The sequence below is a fragment of the Bufo gargarizans genome, chromosome 8, assembly GCF_014858855.1.
Source record: "Bufo gargarizans isolate SCDJY-AF-19 chromosome 8, ASM1485885v1, whole genome shotgun sequence".
In the NCBI taxonomy this organism is placed as follows: Eukaryota; Metazoa; Chordata; class Amphibia; order Anura; family Bufonidae; genus Bufo; species Bufo gargarizans.
The window spans coordinates 147,367,505-147,390,878 of record NC_058087.1 but is presented as its reverse complement, the minus strand read 5'-3'; positions in this window follow the sequence as shown (position 1 = coordinate 147,390,878).

The window sequence follows — 23,374 nt, the reverse complement described above, 5'->3', positions numbered from 1 at the left end:
CCCACACCGCACAGGAGTTGTGGCGGGGTATTGAACAACAGACCGACGAGTGGTTGCTGCCGGTGAGCCTCAAGCCCGGCCTGGTGGTGTGTGATAATGGGCGAAATCTCGTTGCAGCTCTGGGACTAGCCAATTTGACGCACATCCCTTGCTTGGCGCATGTGCTTAATTTGGTGGTGCAGAAGTTCATTCACAACTACCCCGACATGTCAGAGCTGCTGCATAAAGTGCGGGCCGTCTGTTCGCGCTTCCGGCGTTCACATCCTGCTGCTGCTCGCCTGTCTGCGCTACAGCGTAACTTCGGCCGTCCCGCTCACCGCCTCATATGCGACGTGCCCACCAGGTGGAACTCCACCTTGCACATGCTGGACAGACTGTGCGAGCAGCAGCAGGCCATAGTGGAGTTTCAGCTGCAGCACGCACGGGTCAGTCGCACTACAGAACAGCACCACTTCACCACCAATGACTGGGCCTCCATGCGAGACCTGTGTGCCCTGTTGCGCTGTTTCGAGTACTCCACCAACATGGCCAGTGGCGATGACACCGTTATCAGCGTTACAATACCACTTCTATGTCTCCTTGAGAAAACACTTGAGAGGGCGATGATGGAAGAGGAGGTGGCCCAGGAGGAGGAGGAGGAGGAGGAGGAAGAGGGGTCATTTTTAGCACTTTCAGGCCAGTCTCTTCGAAGTGACTCAGAGGGAGGTTTTTGGCAACAGCAGAGGCCAGGTACAAATGTGGCCAGCCAGGGCCCACTACTGGAGGACGAGGAGGACGAGGATGAGGAGGAGGTGGAGGAGGATGAGGATGAAGCATGGTCACAGCGGGGTGGCACCCAACGCAGCTCGGGTCCATCACTGGTGCGTGGCTGGGGGGAAAGGCAGGACGATGACGATACGCCTCCCACAGAGGACAGCTTGTCCTTACCCCTGGGCAGCCTGGCACACATGAGCGACTACATGCTGCAGTGCCTGCGCAACGACAGCAGAGTTGCCCACATTTTAACCTGTGCGGACTACTGGGTTGCCACCCTGCTGGATCCACGCTACAAAGACAATGTGCCCACCTTACTTCCTGCACTGGAGCGTGATAGGAAGATGCGCGAGTACAAGCGCACGTTGGTAGACGCGCTACTGAGAGCATTCCCAAATGTCACAGGGGAACAAGTGGAAGCCCAAGGCCAAGGCAGAGGAGGAGCAAGAGGTCGCCAAGGCAGCTGTGTCACGGCCAGCTCCTCTGAGGGCAGGGTTAGCATGGCAGAGATGTGGAAAACTTTTGTCAACACGCCACAGCTAACTGCACCACCACCTGATACGCAACGTGTTAGCAGGAGGCAACATTTCACTAACATGGTGGAACAGTACGTGTGCACACCCCTCCACGTACTGACTGATGGTTCGGCCCCATTCAACTTCTGGGTCTCTAAATTGTCCACGTGGCCAGAGCTAGCCTTTTATGCCTTGGAGGTGCTGGCCTGCCCGGCAGCCAGCGTTTTGTCTGAACGTGTATTCAGCACGGCAGGGGGCGTCATTACAGACAAACGCAGCCGCCTGTCTACAGCCAATGTGGACAAGCTGACGTTCATAAAAATGAACCAGGCATGGATCCCACAGGACCTGTCCGTCCCTTGTCCAGATTAGACATTAACTACCTCCCCATAACCATATATTATTGGACTCCAGGGCACTTCCTCATTCAATCCTATTTTTATTTTCATTTTACCATTATATTGCGAGGCTACCCAAAGTTGAATGAACCTCTCCTCTGCCTGTGTGCTAGGCCTAAATATATGCCAATGGACTGTTGCAGTGGTGGCTGACATGAAGCCTGATTCTCTGCTATGACATGCAGACTAATTCTCTGCTGACATGAAGCCAGATTGTCTGTTACGGGACCTCTCTCCTCTGCCTGGGTGCTGGGCCTAAATTTATGACAATGGACTGTTGCAGTGGTGGCTGACGTGAAGCCTGATTCTCTGCTATGACATGCAGACTGATTCTCTGCTGACATGAAGCCAGATTGTCTGTTACGGGACCTCTCTGCTCTGCCTGTGTGCTAGGCCTAAATATATGCCAATGGACTGTTGCAGTGGTGGGTGACGTGAAGCCTCATTCTCTGCTATGACATGCAGACTGATTCTCTGCTGACATGAAGCCAGATCGTCTGTTACGGGACCTCTCTGCTCTGCCTGTGTGCTAGGCCTAAATATATGCCAATGGACTGTTGCAGTGGTGGGTGACGTGAAGCCTCATTCTCTGCTATGACATGCAGACTGATTCTCTGCTGTCATGAAGCCAGATTGTCTGTTACGGGACCTCTCTGCTCTGCCTGTGTGCTAGGCCTAAATATATGCCAATGGACTGTTGCAGTGGTGGGTGACGTGAAGCCTCATTCTCTGCTATGACATGCAGACTAATTCTCTGCTGACATGAAGCCAGATTGTCTGTTACGGGACCTCTCTCCTCTGCCTGGGTGCTGGGCCTAAATATATGCCAATGGACTGTTGCAGTGGTGGCTGACGTGAAGCCTCATTCTCTGCTATGACATGCAGACTGATTCTCTGCTGACATGAAGACAGATTCTCTGTTACGGGACCTCCCTCCTCTGCCTGGGTGCTGGGCCTAAATATATGCCAATGGACTGTTGCAGTGGTGGCTGATGTGAAGCCTTATTCTCTGCTATGACATGCAGACTGATTCTCTGCTGACATGAAGCCAGATTCTCTGTTACGGGACCTCCCTCCTCTGCCTGGGTGCTGGGCCTAAATATATGCCAATGGACTGTTGCAGTGGTGGCTGACGTGAAGCCTTATTCTCTGCTATGACATGCAGACTGATTCTCTGCTGACATGAAGCCAGATTCTCTGTTACGGGACCTCCCTCCTCTGCCTGGGTGCTGGGCCTAAATATATGCCAATGGACTGTTGCAGTGGTGGCTGACGTGAAGCCTCATTCTCTGCTATGACATGCAGACTAATTCTCTGCTGACATGAAGCCAGATTCTCTGTTACGGGACCTCTCTCCTCTGCCTGGGTGCTGGGGCTAAATTTATGAAAATGGACTCTTACAGTGGTGGGTGACGTGAAGCCAGATTCTCTGCTATGGGACCTCTCTCCAATTGATTTTGGTTAATTTTTATTTATTTAATTTTTATTTTAATTCATTTCCCTATCCACATTTGTTTGCAGGGGATTTACCTACATGTTGCTGCCTTTTGCAGCCCTCTAGCTCTTTCCTGGGCTGTTTTACAGCCTTTTTAGTGTCGAAAAGTTCGGGTCCCCATTGACTTCAATGGGGTTCGGGTTCGGGACGAAGTTCGGATCGGGTTCGGATCCCGAACCCGAACATTTCCGGGATGTTCGGCCGAACTTCTCGAACCCGAACATCCAGGTGTTCGCTCAACTCTAGTCCTGAGGTCTGTCGCTGGATCTCTAATTCGTGACAGAATGAACAAGAGAACTTTCACAGAGTTTTTGTGTTCTGTTTTCTGCATTTCTGTGGTGTGTGCATTCTTTTTGTGTTTCCCTCTTTATGGTGCCTTTAGGTATCGGATTTGGTTGCCTTGGTGTACTGGCTGCGGTGTTCTCCGTGTATGCTGGTTGCCAGGGGTGACATCCGGTTTAGCCTTTTAGCTTGCAGTTCTGCCTACGGCCGTGTTTTCCGTTATCGGCGCAGGTATCTGCTTCTGGTCCCACTCCTCTGGAAGGGGGTGTCAGCATGTTTGACCAATCAGTTCTTGGCAGACATGCCATTCTCCAGAGGGAGAGTGGAGGGGGAGGTGTTAGCACGCTGCAGTTCACCGTGACTTTTGTGGCTGTATAGGCGGGCGGCATTCCTCCTGGCGTACTGGCTGCGTTTGATTCCGATTTTCTTTGTATTCGAGTCTGGTTCCCGTTCCCGATCCCACTCCTCCGGAAGGGGGTGTCTGTCCAATCAGTTCTTGGCAGACATGTCATTCTCCGGAGGGAGAGTGGAGGGGCAGGTAACTGCATGGTGTGGTTCACTTGACGTGTTTTCCGTGTTGACTGGCCAACTTCCCCTGGCGTACTGGCTGCGGACCCTCCGTGCAGGCTGGTTTTCATGGGCTTGTGCTGGCTGCGGTCGTCTTTTGTGTTCCGGCCCATGTAGCTCGTCACCCCTTTTATTTCTGTGCCCTTGCCTGGTTCTGTTTGGTTTGTTGCCCCACTTCCTCCCCTTTTCTGTTTGGGGGGGAGAGGGGGGGCTTTGAGGGGTGGGAGTGTTACAGTTGTTACCTCTGGCTGTGACCTTTTGTCCATGCTCTCGCTGCAGCTCCGTTCCTGTGTGTTGTTTTAGGTTCCTGGCAGTTGTTGGATACCTGTGTACTTACCTGATACTGTTCTCTGATGATCCTTTGCCTGCTCCTCCTGTACTGCACATCCTTCCTGGTATATTGACCTGGGCTTCCACCTGACTAGTCTTTGCAGACTCCTTTGGTACTTCTCGACTTTCCTGGTATTTATGACCCCGGCTTCTCCTGGCCTTTCTTTGCTTATCCCTCTGTACTGCGTTGTCCTCTTGGTTTTGACCTGGTCCGTTCACTATCCGTTATTTGTCTTGTCTGTCCTTCCCGCACGTATCCTAAGTTAGGGACTGCCGTCCAGTTGTCCCCTGTCATCAGGACTCATGAGGCAAGTAGGCAAGGCCAGGGGTGAGGGTGGAGCGCAGTTGTCACTATCCTCCCCCCTGTGTGTGTGTGTACGTGACCGTTACAACATGTCTACCATTTTGCTTTTGTAGCGGGGTCTAAGTACATTGCCACCCAGTACTGTTCCTTGCCCTTTATACAGGGGTCCCTCTTCAAACAATGGAGCATGAAAGCCCCCATTTGCACTAAACTAGAAGCGGTGGAGTGGCCTGGGTCCTGCTCATTGTCCAGGATAATGTCGTCCTCGGTCTTCTCCCCCCATCAAGGAGAGCCATGGCCGTGTAAGATCTAAAATGGGAAGAGATTCTCCTGGCCTGCTGCAAGACGTCCTGGACCCCAGAGTATTTGGCAACGAATTTCTGCACGACTAAGTTCAGGACGTGTGCCATGCATGACACGTGTCATTTCTCCCTGTTTCAGCGTTCTCAGCAGATTGGCACCATTATCGCACACCACTTTACCAACTGTCAAATTGAGCGGGGTTAGCCACTGATCGGCCTGTGACCACAAAGCTGAAATGAGTGCAGGGACGTGTGGCTCTTGGCTTCCAGGCATAACAGCCGCAGCACAGCATGGCAACGTCTCACCTGGCATGTTGAATAGGTTCTGGGGAGCTTGCGGGGTGCAGCAGAAGAGGCGGGAGCATTGGAAAAGGAGGAGTCAGCCGAGGAGGAGAGGGAGGATGGAGGAGGAGAAGAAGAGGCAGGCCTGCATGCAAACTGTGGCGGTAACACCAAATCCACACTGGTGCCACGGGTTGCATGCTTGACTGCCGTCAGTAGGTTCACCCAGTGGGCAGTAAAAGTTATTTACCTTCCCTGCCCGTGTTTGCTAGACCACGTGTCTGTGGTCAGATGTATCTTGGCACCGACACTGTGTTCCAGAGATACATTCACTTGCCGCTGAACATGGCCATATAGCTCCGGGGACCTTCCATTGCGGTGTGCCAATGGCCATAAATTTTCTAAAGGCCTCCAAGTCCACCAGTTTATATGGCAGTAGTTGGCGGGCTAGCAGTTCCATAAGCCAGCGGTCAGCCTTTGTGCATGAGGGTTATCCGACGTAATCATCTTTTTATGCTCGAACATTTGGGTCACGGAAGCCTGTGTTTTGCCAGATGAACGCGACGACGGCATGGTGGAAGGTGGAGTGGAGGACAAATCGGAGGCGAGAGGAGAAGAAGAGGCAGGACGTGGAGCGCCGGGAGTGTGGCTTTGTGGGTTCTGACGGTGTTGCTCCCACTGGGCTCGGTGATTGGAGGCCAGGTACCATCTTAGGGCGGTCGTCCCTAGTAGAAATGAGCGGTAGTGGTCATATTCAAATTCGCAATATTTCGCGAATATTTTGTAGAATATTCGTTGAATATTTGCGAATTCGAATATTCATTATATTCTACAATTATTTTTTTTACTCGAAAATTGCAAGGTAATGATCGCGTAATATGCGAAAATTACGCGATCAATAAAGTTGTGGGTCAAAAACGAATATATAGCACTATAGAATATAGTGCTATTATATTTCTTTTTAGAATATTCTTCATTTTTTCTTCATCTAAAGTGAACATCTGAAGTCTTGATTCCTCCCTGCTTAATTCTTCAATGACGAATATTCAAAAAAATGAATATATAGCAATAGTGCTATATATTAGTTTTTTAGAATATTCGTCATTTTTTTCCCATCTGCATTCTTGATTCCTCCTTGCTTAAGTTGCTTGTGGGCCAATAACTGTTCACTCCAGATGAAAAAAAATTATGAATATTCTAAAAAGCAAATATATAGCACTATTGCTATATATTCGTTATTTTTATTTTTTTTCTTCAAAGACGAATATTCTAAAAAATTAATATATAGCAATATTGCTATATATTAGTTTTTTAGAATATTCATATTTTTTTCCCATCTGAAGTCTTGATTCCTCCCTGCTTAAGTTGCTTGTGGGCCAATGTCTGTTCACTTCAGATGGAAAAAAAATAATGAATATTCTAAAAAGCGAATATATAGCACTATTGCTATATATTCGTTATTTGTTTTTTTTTCTTCAATGACAAATATTCTAAAAAATGAATATATAGCAATATTGCTAAATATTAGTTTTTTAGAATATTCATATTTTTTTTCCATCTGAAGTCTTGATTCCTCCCTGCTGGGCCAATGACTGTCGATTTCAGATGGAAAAAAAATGACGAATATTCTAAAAAACTAATATATAGCCCTATTGCTATATATTCTTTTTTTTTTTTTTTCTTCAATGATGAATATTCTAAAAAACGAATATATAGCAATAGTGCTATATATATTTTTTTTTGAATATTCATTATTTTTTTCCATCTGAAGTCTTGATTCTTCCCTGCTTAAGTTGCTTGTGGGCCAATGACTGTTCACTTAAGATGTAAAAAAATGACGAATATTGTAAAAAAATAATATATAGCACTATTGCTATATATTAGCTTTTTTAGAATTTTCTTCAATGACGAATATTCTAAAAAAAACTAATATATAGCACTATTGCTATATATTTGTTTTTTAGAATATTCGTAATTTTTTTCCATCTGAAGTCTTGATTCCTTTCTGCTTAAGTTGCTTGTGGGCCAATGACTTTTCACTTAAGATGGAAAAAAATAACGAATATTCTAAAAACAAATATATAGCACTATTGCTATATATTAGTTTTTTTAGAATTTTCTTCAATGATGAATATTCTAAAAAACAAATATATAGCAATAGTGCTATATATTAGTTTTTTAGAATATTCGTCATTTTTTCCTTCTGAAGTGAACATGACTATTCGCCGCTGTTGTGAGATCGTGAATACTCAGATCCGATGGTATATTCTAACCCTGAGGCATTCCCTTGGTGAAGGGGACGCTCCATGCGCACTGCAACGGGCATTGACTGGATCGGGCTGAAATCCTAGGGAGCCCGGACAGATAAGATCTGTTTTTTGGTGAACCAGACACCCTAAGCTGGGAGGTATCATGTGTACTGTACACTTCAGATGGATGATGAAAAATGACAAATATTTGAAAATTTAATACATAGCAATATATTCTAAATATTTGCAAATTATCCAAGTGGCGATGTCCACGATTAAAATTGGTTATTCGAATATTCGTGCTCAACACTAGTCCCTAGGTGAGTGTTGAGCTTACCGCAACTTATGCGCTGACAGCATAGACTGCAGATGGCAACACTATTGTCAGCAGCTTTCAAGTTAAAAAAAAAACACACTTCGGAGACATGTGCCGGCGTCCTGGGTGGATGGCCCGTTCCAGATACAGTAGCAGTCTGCTTTTTGTCTCCTGTGCATTGTAAGTTCTGCCTGCTTCTCCTCCTCCTCCCTATCTGCTGCTCCGCCTCTCCCTCTGAACTCCCCTCATTTCCCGCTCTTGTACAGGGCCGTTTCTTGGGGCGGGCGGGCCGGGCAGCCGCCCGGGGCGCTGTCAGAAGGGGGGCGCCGGCAGGGCACAGCAGGAGATGAGTGCTGCGCTTCCATTGTGGAAGCGCTCACTCATCTCCAAAGTCATCTCATCTGTATCGCCGTCCTCTGTAATGCGGCAGGGCAGGGAGAGGTGTGTCCCCTCCCTGTTCCTCTGATAGGCTGCCAGCACTAGGCCGGCAGCCTATCAGAGGCCGGTGCAGGCGGCGCGATGACGTCATCGCGCCGCCTGAGCCAGCGAGGGACACAGGCTGGAAGAGGCTGCATCGCATCCTGGAGGAGGTAAGTATAATTTTTTTTTAGTTTTTTTTTATATGTAAAAATGACATTCCTGGCACATAAGGGGGGCTGCTGGTCTGGCACAGACATAAGGGGGGCTGCTAGGCTGGCACAGACATAAGGGGGGCTGCTGGCTACTGGCACATAAGGGGAGCTACTAGCTACTGGCACATAAGGGGGGCTGCTGGCACAGACATAAGGGGGCTGCTGGCATAGACATAAGGGGGGCTGCAGGCACATAAGGGGGGATACTGGCTACTGGCACATAAGGGGGGATGCTGGCACATAAGGGGGGCTACTGGCACATAAGGGGGGCTGCTGGCACATAAGGGGGGTTGCTGGCACATAAGGGGGGATATTGGCTACTGGCACATAAGGGGGGCTGCTGGCACATAAGGGGGGCTACTGGCACATAAGGGGGGCTTATGGCACATAAGGGGGATACTGGCACATAAGGGGGGCTACTGGCACATAAGGGGGCTACTGACAAATAAGGGGGCTACTGGCACATGATAGGAGGCTACTGGCACATGATAGGGGGTCTACTGGCACATGATAGGGGGGCTACTGGCACATGATGGGGGGGCTACTGGCACATGATAGGGGGGCACTCAGGCTACTGGTACATGATGGTGGGGGGCTCTTATTACTGGCACATGATTGGGGGGCATCTATGGGGCACATCTTACTGGCACATGATATGGGGGCACATCTTACTGGTACATGATTGGGGGGCATCTATTGGGGCACTTATTACTGGCACATTATTGGGGGCACTATAGGGACATCTACAGAGGCTAAAAAGAAGGGGTATTTTATATGGGGGCTTTGTATAGGGGCATTTTATACTAGGACACATTATGGTGGGTACTATGGGGAAGGGGGGAGAGGAGCACATTGGGGTCATCTACGGGGGCACTGAGAAGGGGTATTTTATATTGGCACATTATGGGGACATTAGCTCAACTGGGGCATTACAAAGGGGTATGTTTTGCACATTATAAGGATAATTATTACTACTGGGGGGCATTATGGTGGGCTTTATTACTCCCCCATGGTATGACCCCCTAGTAGCAGCACCAGCCACTCTCTGCTCTGCTATCCCTCTGCCCCTTAATCCTTATTATGAAATCTTTCTCATTAGGATAAAACACAACATCAGCTCCGCCGAGCCCCTGGCCAAGTGTTGAAGTGGCGTCCGAGATCCCCAAGGGCCAAGTAATTGTAAGTTTTCATGTGAAATATGTTTATGTTATACACATATAACATACACCGTGCCACACAATATACAGTATACCTCTACACTGTGTAGGGGTTAGGCTCCATTCACACATCCGCAAAATGGGTCCGCATGCGTTCTGCAATTTTGGGCCAAATATAGGGGCTGGGGGGGGGGGTTTTGGACACTCGCCCTGAGAGAAATTTTACCTGGAAACTGCACTCCTCTTGTAGACACCCATGTGACATCCATTGACACGTCATCATCGTCACCTTCAACACCACTGACATTAGAGATCGCGGAGATGGAAGCAACAGCGGGGACCACCCTCCTTGGACTGATCTGGGTTCTGTAATCAGACTGCTGGGTGGCGACTGATGATACCTCCTGCCTCCTCTTCCTGATCCGATGCCAAGAATAGCTGCGCATCGGTAAGGTCTTGGAATGGATAGGAAAATAATTCCTCGAGCGGAGGGGATAGGGTGGTGGTGGTGGTGTCTTTGGGGGTGCACACAGTAGAGAGTGAAGAGGGTGCAGATAGAGAGGATCAGGAGGGTGCAGAAGTGGAAGGCTGAGTGACCCACTCAAACTCAACCAAGTCTGGTGCATCCTTTGACGTAATCGCATGCATCTTCTCCAACTTCCCACTTAGGGTCCCCCCTGGTGCACCTGCCTGACCCCTACCACCCCTGCGGAATGGCCTGCCTCATCCTTTTCCTGTCATTTTCACAATGACCCTGTGACAAAAGTCCCTATAGAAGAGCAGTATTTGTGGAAGAAGGTATATAACACCCCTGCCTCAATAACTTTTTTGGGGGGGCAACTGGTATATCACACAAGTAGAAATTATTTGTTCCAATAGCGTTTGTCACTCTGTGTAGCTGTGGAAATGCAGCAAAACCGCAAACAAAGACTGCACTACCCAATTGCACTATATAGAAAGTATATTATTGGTATATCACACCCCTGCCTCAATCACTTTTTTGTGGGGCAACTGGTATATCACACCAGTAGAAATTATTTATTCCAATAGCGTTTGTGTAGCTGCATTATCGCAGCAGAACCGCACACAACTGCTGCACAATAAAAATGCACTATAATATACTTTCTATGTTAGAAAGAATATTTCCAGTATATCACACCCCTCATTAAGTTACACCTATTGATATTACATGTATACCAGTCCTTAAAAGGACTTTTGTGACCCTATTAGCTAGTGTTTGGTGTCCCTAACAGTCTGTCCCTGCTCCACACAGCAACCTCTCCCTACACTAGCAAAATACTGAATGTAAAATGGCGGCCAGATTGGGTTTATTTATAAGGTAGGGGGTATGTCCATGTGCTGAAACGTCTCAACTTGCTGTCCTGTACCACCTGATGGATGTGTCATGGTGGGTCAAAGTTCTTCACAATGTAAAAGAATATGGCACCGGTGGACATCGTCATATGTTTGCCCATTCGGCGAACCGCGAACGAGCAAAGTTGGCCTCGAAACGACCGCTGGGCGAACCGCAAGGCCATGTCTAGTCACTGAGCAGAGAGAGTGAGGAGGAAGGAGAAGCTGAGCTATCTCAGTAGCATATTGTGAATAGTGTGATCCTGCATTGTCTTCAGCTTTATAACAGAGATGTGTTATAGTGTATTTTTGCCCTCTCATAATAAGCAGATGCCTGTTAGCCCTGCCCTCAGCATACATAGCACAAATAAATTTTATTATATGCATTATATGATCATATATTAATATACAATTACATTAAGGCAGTTTATTAAATTAATGCAACTCTACTGAATGACCATATTCATAGTTCTATTATTAACTATAAGTCCTGTACAATGTAATATTCATGCTTGTAGTAACTTACTGTAGATGCAAAGGCATAAAGGTTATACAAACTGAGGACAAATGCCTTTACTTGGTCTAATTGATGAATGCATTCTTTAATATGTATTGACAAGTCAAGATCATTTTATGTTTTAAAGGACATGATTATCAAACCATGCATGCGTTTCGGATCTGAAAGCCTTGAGAACTAAAGATAATATGTAGAAATTGTACTTGGCCAAGAATCTCTTGTCCTAATACATTTAAAGGAGTTGTGTATTGCAAAGATATTGGTAATCTATCCTCAGCATAGGTCATCAATAGGGATGAGCGAATCGACTTTGGATTAAACATCCGAAGTCAATTCGCATAAAACTTTGTTCTAATACGGTACGCAGCAGGAGCTCCATACAGTATTAGAATATATTGGCTCCGATGAGCTGAAGTTATTGCTTTGCGAAGTTTTGCGAGACTTCGCGCAATAACTTCATAAATGAATTTCTACTGTAAAAAAATAAATCCCGAAATCAGGTTCGGAGCCAAGGTACCACTTGGAACTGAACCCAAGTTCGGTAAATGTTTTTTACAATAGAAATTAATTTATTAAGCTATTGTGCAAAGTCTCGTGAGACGTCGCGAAGCAATAACTTCGGCTCATCTGAGCCAATACATTCAAATAATGTATGGAGCAGGAGCTTTATGAAGTTTTATGCGAATCAACATCGGATGTTTCATCGCTTATCAAATTGGCCAGTGGCCGACTCCCAGCAGGCCTGACAATCAGCTGTTTGAAGGGGGAGTGGAGATCGTGTGATATCTGCTTCTACTTCAAAATTACCTGTTCGTTGTACTCTTTGAAGAGGTGTCCCATTCACTTAAAGTTGTAATTACACTGTGTGGTGGATACTAGTGTTGAGTGAAGCATCTCAAGTGGAATTCGGGGTGAATTTTAGGAAAAATTTATTGTAAACGAAGCCGAATTTCCTTGTGTTTTGTGGTAACATTCATTTTTGTTAAAATGGTGGCTGGAGTTGAGTTAGAAGATTGATTGAAAAAGACCTGCAGAAAGACTAGTGCTGAGCGTGATGACATCACCGCGCGCTCCCAGCATGAACACGTGGTGACGCCATCGATGACATCATCATCACATGATCATGCCGGAAGCATGCGGTGACATCATCACACTCAGGGCAGGTCTTTTGGCAGGTGTTTTTCAATCAAGACAGGAGCCTTTTCGCAAGCAAATGGATGAGGTGAGCGATTTTATTTTATTTTTTACCCAAAAGGACATATTGCACTAGCGTGTTAGCATTTTTAACGGCTGTGAGATGGGTGCACTCCTGTCTAAGCTGCTATTAAAAAACGTCTCATTGATTGATAGGCTGAATGGGGTTTTAAAATAGCGATTTGTGACAAATTAATTTGTAACAAATCAAATTTCTTGTCAAACTTTGGTGAAGCTGCCAAATTAAATTTTTCAAAACTTTACACATCTCTACAAGTAAGGCTACTTTCACATTAGCTTTTTTTAATTCCTCTATTGAGATCCATCAAAACTGAACTGAACGAAATGGAGTGCACCAAAATGCATTCCGTTCTGCTTGGTTGCGCTCCCATCGTGGACAGAATAACGCTGCGAGCAGTGTTTTTCTGTCCGAGATGTGGTGCAGAGCAAAACGTATCCGTCCTAACACACAGTGTGAGTCAATGGGGACGGATCCGTTTTCTCTGGCACAATACAAAACGGATCCGTCCCCCATTGACTTTCAATGGTGTTCATGACGGACCCGTCATGGCTATAGGAGACATAATGCAACCAGATCCATTCATGACGGATGCATGCGGTTGTATTATGGTAACGGAAGCAATTTGGCAGATCCATGACGGATCCGCAAATAAACGCTAATGTGAAAGTAGCGTAAGGACTTGAGGAGGTGCCAGGAATCGGACCCCGCTAATCCAATGTTGATGACCTATCATGAGGATAGGTTATCAAAATCTTTGCAATGCACAACCCATTTAAGGTAGGGCTGTGAGTAAAGGAAGCTGAATTTATAAGTTTAGTTTTTGAGTCTGTGTACAATTTATAGTGATTTTTTACTCTATAAAGTACTGGACAAAATTCTATAAAACTACACATTTTCAATATCAGTTCCCCCCTCTTATCATATACATTCAATAATTTTGTGACATAAGATAGGGGGGCATGGAACCTGATAATATATAGCGTGTAGTTTTATAGAATTTGGTGCAGTACCGTAGAGTAAAAAGCCTTTAAAATGCTGCCATTACTCACAAAGTGAGGCGGTGAGTCCAGATTATATATATATATATATATTGTGGGGATTTGCTCTGGTAGGCAGGGTAAGCGGACACAGTACAGAGGCAAAAAAAACTGTTTGTAAAGCAAAACTTCAGTGTTTATTCACACATAAGGCCAAAACAAAACAACACTTTTCAGTCTAGGTGTTAGTTTAAACAATGGAAAAGTCCACAGAACAAAAGATCAACTTGTTTGCAGTTTTATCTCCAGCGGTCTACAGCAGGCTTTAGGGGGCCTGTTTCCCTGCGTGCGGCTCTCAGCCCTCCAGCACGGCACAAAACCTCAGACCCCAAACACAGAGACTGACAGCACTCCACTGTCAGAGAGGAGTAATCCACACCCAGCTGACACTGCTGGCTGGGTTTGAAATATATATGGAACGTGGGGAGTAGTTACCCACCCAACACTTTTGACTACTCCAAGTAAGAGCCGTCCCGGATCAGCTATACAGCCATACTACAATAGCAAAAGTGTCAATCAGCACTAGCTGCCGCTGACACCTGAAATTACCGGCTCTTACTTCACCGAGGCCAGGAACCTCGGTGACACATACCTTCCGTCAACAACGGACCCTTGCGCCTTCCTACAATATATATATCAAATGAAAACAAGTCCAGGGCAGCACACCTAGATGTGGTATAGGAGTGCCTGCAGTACAAAGTCGACCAAAGTTATATTTATAAAAAGATAGCACAACAAATGCAGCATTTGGTTCCTGTCATCCAAACTTGAGTTTGTTTTAGTGTATATTTCTACATGTATTGTTACATGCTTTATATATGTTGTTTTTGTTACTGTCCTGTTGTTGTGCCAATATTCAAAACGGGATCAAAAACAGAGCCTGGAAATTATAGGCAGGTAAGTTTAATCCGTACAATACCAGCGTTCGCCCGATGAGCTGCAGGGGTCTGGCAGTGACTGATAGCCGGACCCCTGCTGTATGCGCTGGCATCGGTGAAAACACTGATGCCGGCGCATTAACCCTAGATGTGCCGTGGTCAGAGCTGACAGCGGCACGTGCAATGTATAGGGAGGGAGGGAGCTGCCATAGGGTCCCCGCTCTGTTGTGATGAGAACCCGATGGCATCATGGCTGCCTTCCTGTAGGCCTGTGAGATTCAGACCCCTGGATCTCACAGGCAGGAAGGCTGTAAGTGTATTACTCAATGTAATACACTTACAGCCAATGCATTACAATACAGAAGAGAGTTCAGAGAAGAGCTACTAAACAGGTACATGGATTGCAGGATAAAACGTACCAGGAAAGATTAAAGGACCTTAACATGTATAGCTTGGAAGAAAGACGAGACAGAGGGGATATGATAGAAACTTTTAAATACATAAAGGGAATCAACAAGGTAAAAGAGGAGAGAATATTTAAAAGAAGAAAAACTGCTACAAGAGGACATCGTTTTAAATTAGAGGGGCAAAGGTTTAAAAGTAATATCAGGAAGTATTACTTTACTGAGAGAGTAGTGGATGCATGGAATAGCCTTCCTGCAGAAGTGGTAGCTGCAAATACAGTGGAGGAGTTTAAGCATGCATGGGATAGGCATAAGGCCATCCTTCATATAAGATAGGGCCAGGGGCTATCCATAGTACTTAGTATATTGGGCAGACTAGATGGGCCAAATGGTTCTTATCTGCCGACACATTCTATGTTTCTATGTACAGGGGATCAGACCCCCAAAAGTTAAAGTCCCAGAGTGGAACAAAAAATAAAGTAAAAAAAATAAAGTTTTACACAATCAAAAATGTAAAGTTTTAAGTAAAAAAAAAAAAAAGCTTCCTTTTCCCAAAATGAATTTAACAAATTTATAAAAAAAATACCTAAAAAAAGAAAAGTAGAAAGATTAGCTATCGCCGCATCTGCATCGACCAGCTGTATAAAAATAGAAAAAACTGTGCCAAAACAGACATTTTCTGGTCACCTTGCCCCACAAAAAGTGTAATACCAAGCCATCAAAAAGGCATACATATTCCAAAATTGTACCAATCAAACCGTCATCTCATTCCACAAAAAATGAGCCCCTACCTAAGACAATTCCCCCCCCCCAAAAAAATATGGCTCTCAGAAAATGGCAACACAAAAACAAGATTTTTTTCTGTTCAAAAAGGATTTCACTGTGTAAAACTTAACAAAAATAAAAACAATACACACATTGGGTATTGTCGCGTCCGTAACTCCCCTCAGGTGAATGGAAAAAAAAAACGTTTTTAAAAAACTATGCCAAAACATCACACATCACCTTTCCTTAGAAAAAGTGTAATACCAAGCGATCAAAAAGTCTTATTTACCCCAAAATGGTACCAATGAAGACGTCACCTTATCCCTCCAAAAATGAACCCCCACATAAGACAATCACTCAAAAAATAAAAACCAATGGCACCCGTAAAACCAATCCATCAAAATTTGCTTCAAAAGCCACATGGCGCGCCTTCCGTTCTGAATCCTGCCATGTGCTTACACTTCAGTTTACCACCACATATTGCCGGTGTTGCCGTTTTCAGGAGAAAATGGGTAACAAATAATGGGGTGCTTTTTCTCCTGTTACCTCTTGTGAAAATGGAAAATTTGAGGCTAAAGCAACATTTTATTGGAAGAAATAAAACTTTTTATTTTTATAGCCAATTTTTTCCAAATTCCGTAAAATACTTAAGGGGTCAAAGTGCTCAGTACCCCCTTAATATATTCTTTAAGGGGTGTAGTTTCCAAAATAGGGTAACTTTTTGAGGGTTTCCACTGTAGGGGTATGTCAGGGTCTCTTCAAATATAAAATGGTGCCTAAAAACCATTCTAGCGAAATCTGCCTCCAAAATCCATATAGCGCTAGTTTCCTTCTGACCACTGCCACGTGCCTATAGAGCAGTTTACTACCACATATGGGGTATTTTTGTAAACTGCAGAATCATAGCAATGTATATTGAGGTTTATTTTGCTGTTAACCCTTGCCGTGTTGCAAAAAAATATTTATTAACATAAAAAACTACCAAAAAAAAAATTTTTTTTTTCATTGAATGTCCATTTTCCTTTAATTCTTGTGAAACACCTCAAGGGTTAACAACGTTTATAACATCAGATTTGAATAATTTGAGGGGTGTAGTTTATAAAATTGGGTTATTTATGGGTGGTTTCCATTTAAAAAGCCCCTCAAAATCACTTTACATCTGACTTGGTGCTTGAAAAATGGTTTTGGAAATTTAGTTGAAAATTTGAAAAATAGCTTCTTCTAAGCCTTCTAACGTCCTAAAGAAATACAATTACATTTACAAAATTATGCCAAAATAAAGCAGACATATGGGAAATGTTAATTGATAACTTTGTTATGAGGTATTACTAGTAGAGAAATTAAAATTTAGAAAATTGAAAATTTTTACAAATGTTTGGTAAATTTTAGATTCTATCATAAATAAAGGTGAAATATATATCGACTCAAATTTACCACTGTCAAGAAGTACAATGTGTCGTGAGAAAACAATCTCAGAACGGCTTGGATAATTAAAAGCATTCAAAAAATTTTGGCACATAAATTAACACATGTCAGATTTGCAATTATCGCCTGGGATTTAAAGTGAAAAGTGGCTCGGTAGTGAAGGGGTTAACATCTGTCGTGGGTAAACTGTTCTAAGAGATGCTATCTTAGAGTACCTTAATGAAAACAACTAAAGCCATATCAGCATGGCTTCATGAGGGATCGGTCATGTCAAACTAATTTAATCAGTTTCTATGAGGAGGTAAGTTCTAGACTTGACAGCGGCGAATCAATGGATGTCGTATATCTGGACTCCTCCAATGCATTTAACACTGTACCACAAAAAAGGTTAGTATATAAAATGAGAATGCTCGGACTGGGAGAAAACATCTGTATGTGGGTAAGGCCTCATGCACATGACAGTATTTTTTCACGGTCCGCAAAACGGGGTTCCATTGTTCCGTGATCCGTGTCTGTTTTTTCTTCCGTGTGTCTTCCTTGATTTTTGGAGGATCACCAGACCAGAAAAGTGAAAAAAAAAAATCTAAGTCAAGTTTGCCTTGAAAATTATAGGAAAATAACGGACACGGATCACGGACGCGGTTGACAATCTTGTGTGCCTCCGTGTTTTTTCACAGACCCATTGACTTGAATGGGTCTGCGAACCGTTGTCCGTCAAAAAAATAGGACAGGTCATATTTTTTGGACGGACAGGAAACACGGATCACGGAAGCGGATGACAAACGGAGCATTTTCCGAGTTTTTAACTGACCCATTGAAAGTCATTGGGTCCGCAGAAAATCACGGAAAACGGAACAACGGACACGGATGCACACAACGGTCGTGTGCATGAGGCCTAAGTAACTGGCTCAGTGATGGAAATCAGAGGGTTATTAACGGTACACACTCAGATTGGGTCACTGTCACTAGTGGGGTATCACAGGGGTTATTGGACCCTATTCTCTTCAATATATTCATTAATGTTAATACACTATAGAGAAGTTCAACTAGCAAACTACTGGAGCTCAGCCTACCAGTTACCAGCTGGCCGTAATCACAGAAATGAATAATCTATTAAACGGCTGGCTCACAGTACTTTTGCATACAAATACCATTTATTATCATCACAATTATACTAACACATTTATTGAAAAATCTGCATCATATCATTCCATGTATGTCATCAATCATTAATCCATTCCAGTAACAGTAAACATATATTTTTACCACAAGACAGAAAGCGGGCTAAACTCTGCTATATTCAACCAGTGCTGCCGATAGTACAAGCGGAACTCTGCTACATCTACTGTATTCTAATTAGCATGGCTAGCACTTGCTGCATTGATCTTTGGCACCTTGTTGTGTCCACTCCTGGTATCTTGCTGTGTCTACTCCTGGTTGAAGTCTAACACAGTGGGAAGCTACCCTTGTGGTAGATGCAGTTTCTGCTCATATCTCATATGTGCAGAAGCTGAAAATGTTTACAAATCCCCTGGATGACAGAAAATATGAAGTCTAACACAGTGGGAAGCTACCCTTGTGGTAGATTATGCTGTAAAGAGGTAAAAGGTCACATCCATGCCCTGACCAATCAGCAAAATAAGACATTAGTTTTATGCATGGCCTATGGAGGACTCTGTTACCGAATTTTCTTATCATTACAGTTCAGTCATTGTGGATTTAAATGGCACAGGGACATTAGAAGCAACTATGGCTCTGTATAAAGACTCAAGCTACACATCTCCCTTTGAGGGATCTGCAGTTCTACTGACATCCACAACCAAACTGTTTATTGGAATTATCCTTAAAATAGCAGATGTTTCTCAATATGCTGTGCTGATGAAAAATTGCTATGCCACACCCTCAGTGAACTCCACAATAAAATATGAGATCATTAAGGACAGGTATGTATTTTGTTATATAGGACACTTGCAGCAAGCCTGGGAGGGGAGATGGAGAAGACAGGAGCAGTGGTGGTGACTAAGATTACAATAGCAGTAGTTACGGTAGCAATGCTCTCGATGGGTTTTATGGAGAAAGGCAGTGTGCCCTTGGGGTACCGACAATAAAAGGGCAATGGTGTGAATATGCAGGCAATGCAAGGAAATGAGGAGGCTGGTTTTAAAGTCTACTTTACGGAGGCAATTTGAGAATACAATATGTCACACACAGGCACTTGCAAAAATAAGTTTAGTCTTTTCAGATTATATACACAGTTTAATGCTGTATATGGGGATATAGGCCATACAATGTGTACCTCCTTCAGTCTCTCTCCTGTTAATCCAAGCAAACCACCCAATTTGGCCAGGATTTACAAATCTCTCACAATAAATTGTCACTCTTAATATGGTTATACAAGACTTAGCTGAGGTGTGTAGTATTTAACAAATGTCCAGTCTATCTAAAAAATATGGCAGGGTACCAGAGGCTTCCCCACCACCAAACGCAATAAAGTCCACAGTTTCACATAGTTGCATTACTTTCTGGCAAATTCTTCTCTCCCTCAGAGTTTGGCTTGCCTTAGAATCACTGTTATAGCTGCTCTGGTCTTGCACAGTTGAGGTATCCCTGTTGGTTGCTTCTCTCAGGTACCATCTACATACCAAGGGGAGGGAACTGCTCGCACCCAGCAGCTGCATCTAAGGGCCAGGACATTAACTCTTTACTCCTCATACACAGCTTTTGGGATGAAAAAAAGAAAGAAAGAAAACAATTTAACCCATTTTGCTGTGAACCACCAGGTCACTGCACATTTCCTTGCTGCAGAGCATTATATTATAATGAATCTGAGATATATCCACAGTGCAATTGAACAGATTTGGCTTGGCTCTTCTCCTAAGGCGCTATTTAAGTGGTCTTCACCCTTTAACCCGTATACGGGGATCTGGAGTTGGCTGCAGGAAATCGATTCAGCCTGTACCTCTTGGTTTGGTCTCTGTCAATAAGACTGCTGGCCCATAGGGTCAAGAGACTCTGGTGGGGAGCCCAAGAAATCAGGCAGAACCGCAGTCAAGGATAGACCGAGATCAAAGCAGGCCGGGTACAAGCGATCCAATAGACATCCGAGGTCAGGGCAGGCAGCTCGTTGTCAGAATGAAGATCAGGCAGAGGTCAGGTCAGGCAGCGAAGGGTCACATCCAGAAGTCAGTACACAGGAAAACAAGCTAACAGCACACCTCTGCAGGACAGTAGAGTTCAAGAACCTATTGCTCAGGCACATTCCCACAGGCTGGCTAGCCATAGACGGGGGAAAATCAAGGCTTGCACTGACCATTTAAAAGTCAGACGTACAGTGAGAAGCATTACCAGCAGAAAGCAGATCTCCGCCTGCATAAACGAAGAACAGTGTTACTCTGATGGCCGAGCCCGGCAGATGGGGTTAGATGGGCGCCAGGGGAACTGAACCACCAGTATCCAGTAGCTGTGGAGTGGGTGAGCAACAAGGAGTAGAGTAGCGCTGAGCACGGATCTCCACCATAACACATATCTTGTGTTTTCCATAGCTCATATTCAGTGTGACACTGGGGTTACTTGGTCCATCTATATGATGTGAATCTAAAGAGCCTACATCCACCTATACAGAACATAGGAATGCCCACTTTTTATATATTTTAAACCTTGCTGTTATCATTGCACCTATAGTACATATCAATTCATCAGTGAAATCTATTAGCCAATCTGTGAATCATCCCATAAGAAATAAACCTTAGACTCAAAAGAAGATCCCCTAGTCCAGTGGTGGCGAACCTATGGCACGAGTGCCAGAGGTGGCACTCATAGCCCTCTCTGTGGGCACCCGCACCCTGGAAAAAGTATATGGTGTACCAATATGCCTTAGACTTTTCCTGCCATTCATCAGCGCAGGGTGCACTATGAATGGCACAGGCAGCGCATAGAATGGAGGCAGGCTATTATAGCTAAATAAATTAAGTACATGGAAGATATGCTATATTATTATTCAGGTTAAATTACTGTGTTGGCACTTTGTAATAAATAAGTAGGTTTCGGGCTGCAGTTTGGGCACCCGGTCTCTAAAAGGTTCGCCATCACTGCCCTAGTCTATCAGACCGAACCTGCTTTGGCTTTGAGAATTTGAGAATTCCTGCCTAATTACCGATACCAGGATGACTTCAGATGGGTTGTGTTTTTTCTTGCAGTTGCCCCAACAAGCAAGACTCTTCCATTAATGTGATGGAAAATGGAGTGTCTACAAAGGGACGTTTTTCTGTACAGCTCTTTGGATACATAAAGGATTTGGATGTTGTGTATCTGCACTGTGACATCCATCTTTGTAATAGCAACTGCAAACCGGTGGGTTTAAAAATAACAAGAAACAGCTGTATAGTCTATTTGCATAAAACAACAAGAGCAATGACAACTGATTCATATGCCACATCTGTGGTTAAATAAGGCTAGCTTTTTACCAGGTTTTTCAATTCTATTAGCCTTGTCCATTCATTAATAGCAAGCATAGACCTTGAAAAATGTGATGAATTAAAAGGCACAGGATATTTGAAATGTTTAACTATAGAAGAGTTAATGCAATAAAAGCAACTTCCCTAGTTTCAGATGGAAATTTGACATAGGCTAGTAGAGAATACTCTTCTCCAGGGCTCTCCATGTTACCTATTTAGCCACAGGTTCATTAATTCCAGGAAACCTCTTTTGCTACTCAAGATGGCTGTGGCACTTCTCAGATTACCTCATCCACAGTGTGGTTGTATGATAGAAAATATTGGGGTCAAACTGGTGTAAGTTAGGACTGGCTTAGTGGCCCATAGCAACCAATCACATTCCACCTTTAATTTTCCAAAGGAGCTGTCAAAAATGAAAGGTGGAGTCTGATTGGTTGCTATGGGCAACTAAGCCAGTTCTACTTTACACCAGTTTGATAAATGACCCATATGTCTCTATGAAACTACACTTTGACATGTCTAAGAGATAATAGGAGTTACAGTTGCTGGTAGTCCAGGTCCTTAGACCACCACTCACCACAGGAACAGAGGGAAACAGTCGCTCTACTTTGCATTCTGCCACTCCACAACCTTTTTTCTCTGTTTATACACTGATGAGCAAAAGGATAACAATGTTTTGAACTTTTGACTTTCAGGCTCCATATCTCACCATCCACTACAGCTTCGGACATGAGACTAACATCATTTTATAGACAATCATCTTGGCTATCTCATACGTAAATTGGACTTGCAACTATTTAGCATAAGATTAAATATGCAGATATGCAGTGTTAGTTTAAACAATGGAAAAGTCCACAGAACAAAAGATCAACTTGTTTGCAGTTTTATCTCCAGCGGTCTACAGCAGGCTTTAGGGGGCCTGTTTCCCTGCGTGCGGCTCTCAGCCCTCCAGCACGGCACAAAACCTCAGACCCCAAACACAGAGACTGACAGCACTCCACTGTCAGAGAGGAGTAATCCACACCCAGCTGACACTGCTGGCTGGGTTTGAAATATATATGGAACGTGGGGAGTAGTTACCCACCCAACACTTTTGACTACTCCAAGTAAGAGCCGTCCCGGATCAGCTATACAGCCATACTACAATAGCAAAAGTGTCAATCAGCACTAGCTGCCGCTGACACCTGAAATTACCGGCTCTTACTTCACCGAGGCCAGGAACCTCGGTGACACATACCTTCCGTCAACAACGGACCCTTGCGCCTTCCTACAATATATATATCAAATGAAAACAAGTCCAGGGCAGCACACCTATATGTGGTATAGGAGTGCCTGCAGTACAAAGTCGACCAAAGTTATATTTATAAAAAGATAGCACAACAAATGCAGCATTTGGTTCCTGTCATCCAAACTTGAGTTTGTTTTAGTGTAAATTTCTACAGAAAATATGAAATTAGAGAATTCATTAACTGCCAAACAATGGGCATAATTTATATTGTACGTTGCCCTTGTTCCAACTTGTATGTGTGTATGGGGTCTGTGTAAAAAAACTTTAGGAGCACATAGAGGAGATCTGGATAGAATTCTTCTACAGAGACGAGGTGGCTCTACCGCCTTAATAGCCTCAGCCCTAATGGCCTCAATGAAGGCTTTACATATTCATAATTTCTTTAAGATGAAGAACAGCACGATATACTATTTAGTTATAAATGGAATATAGTGTGAGCACGTAAAAACGCTGGT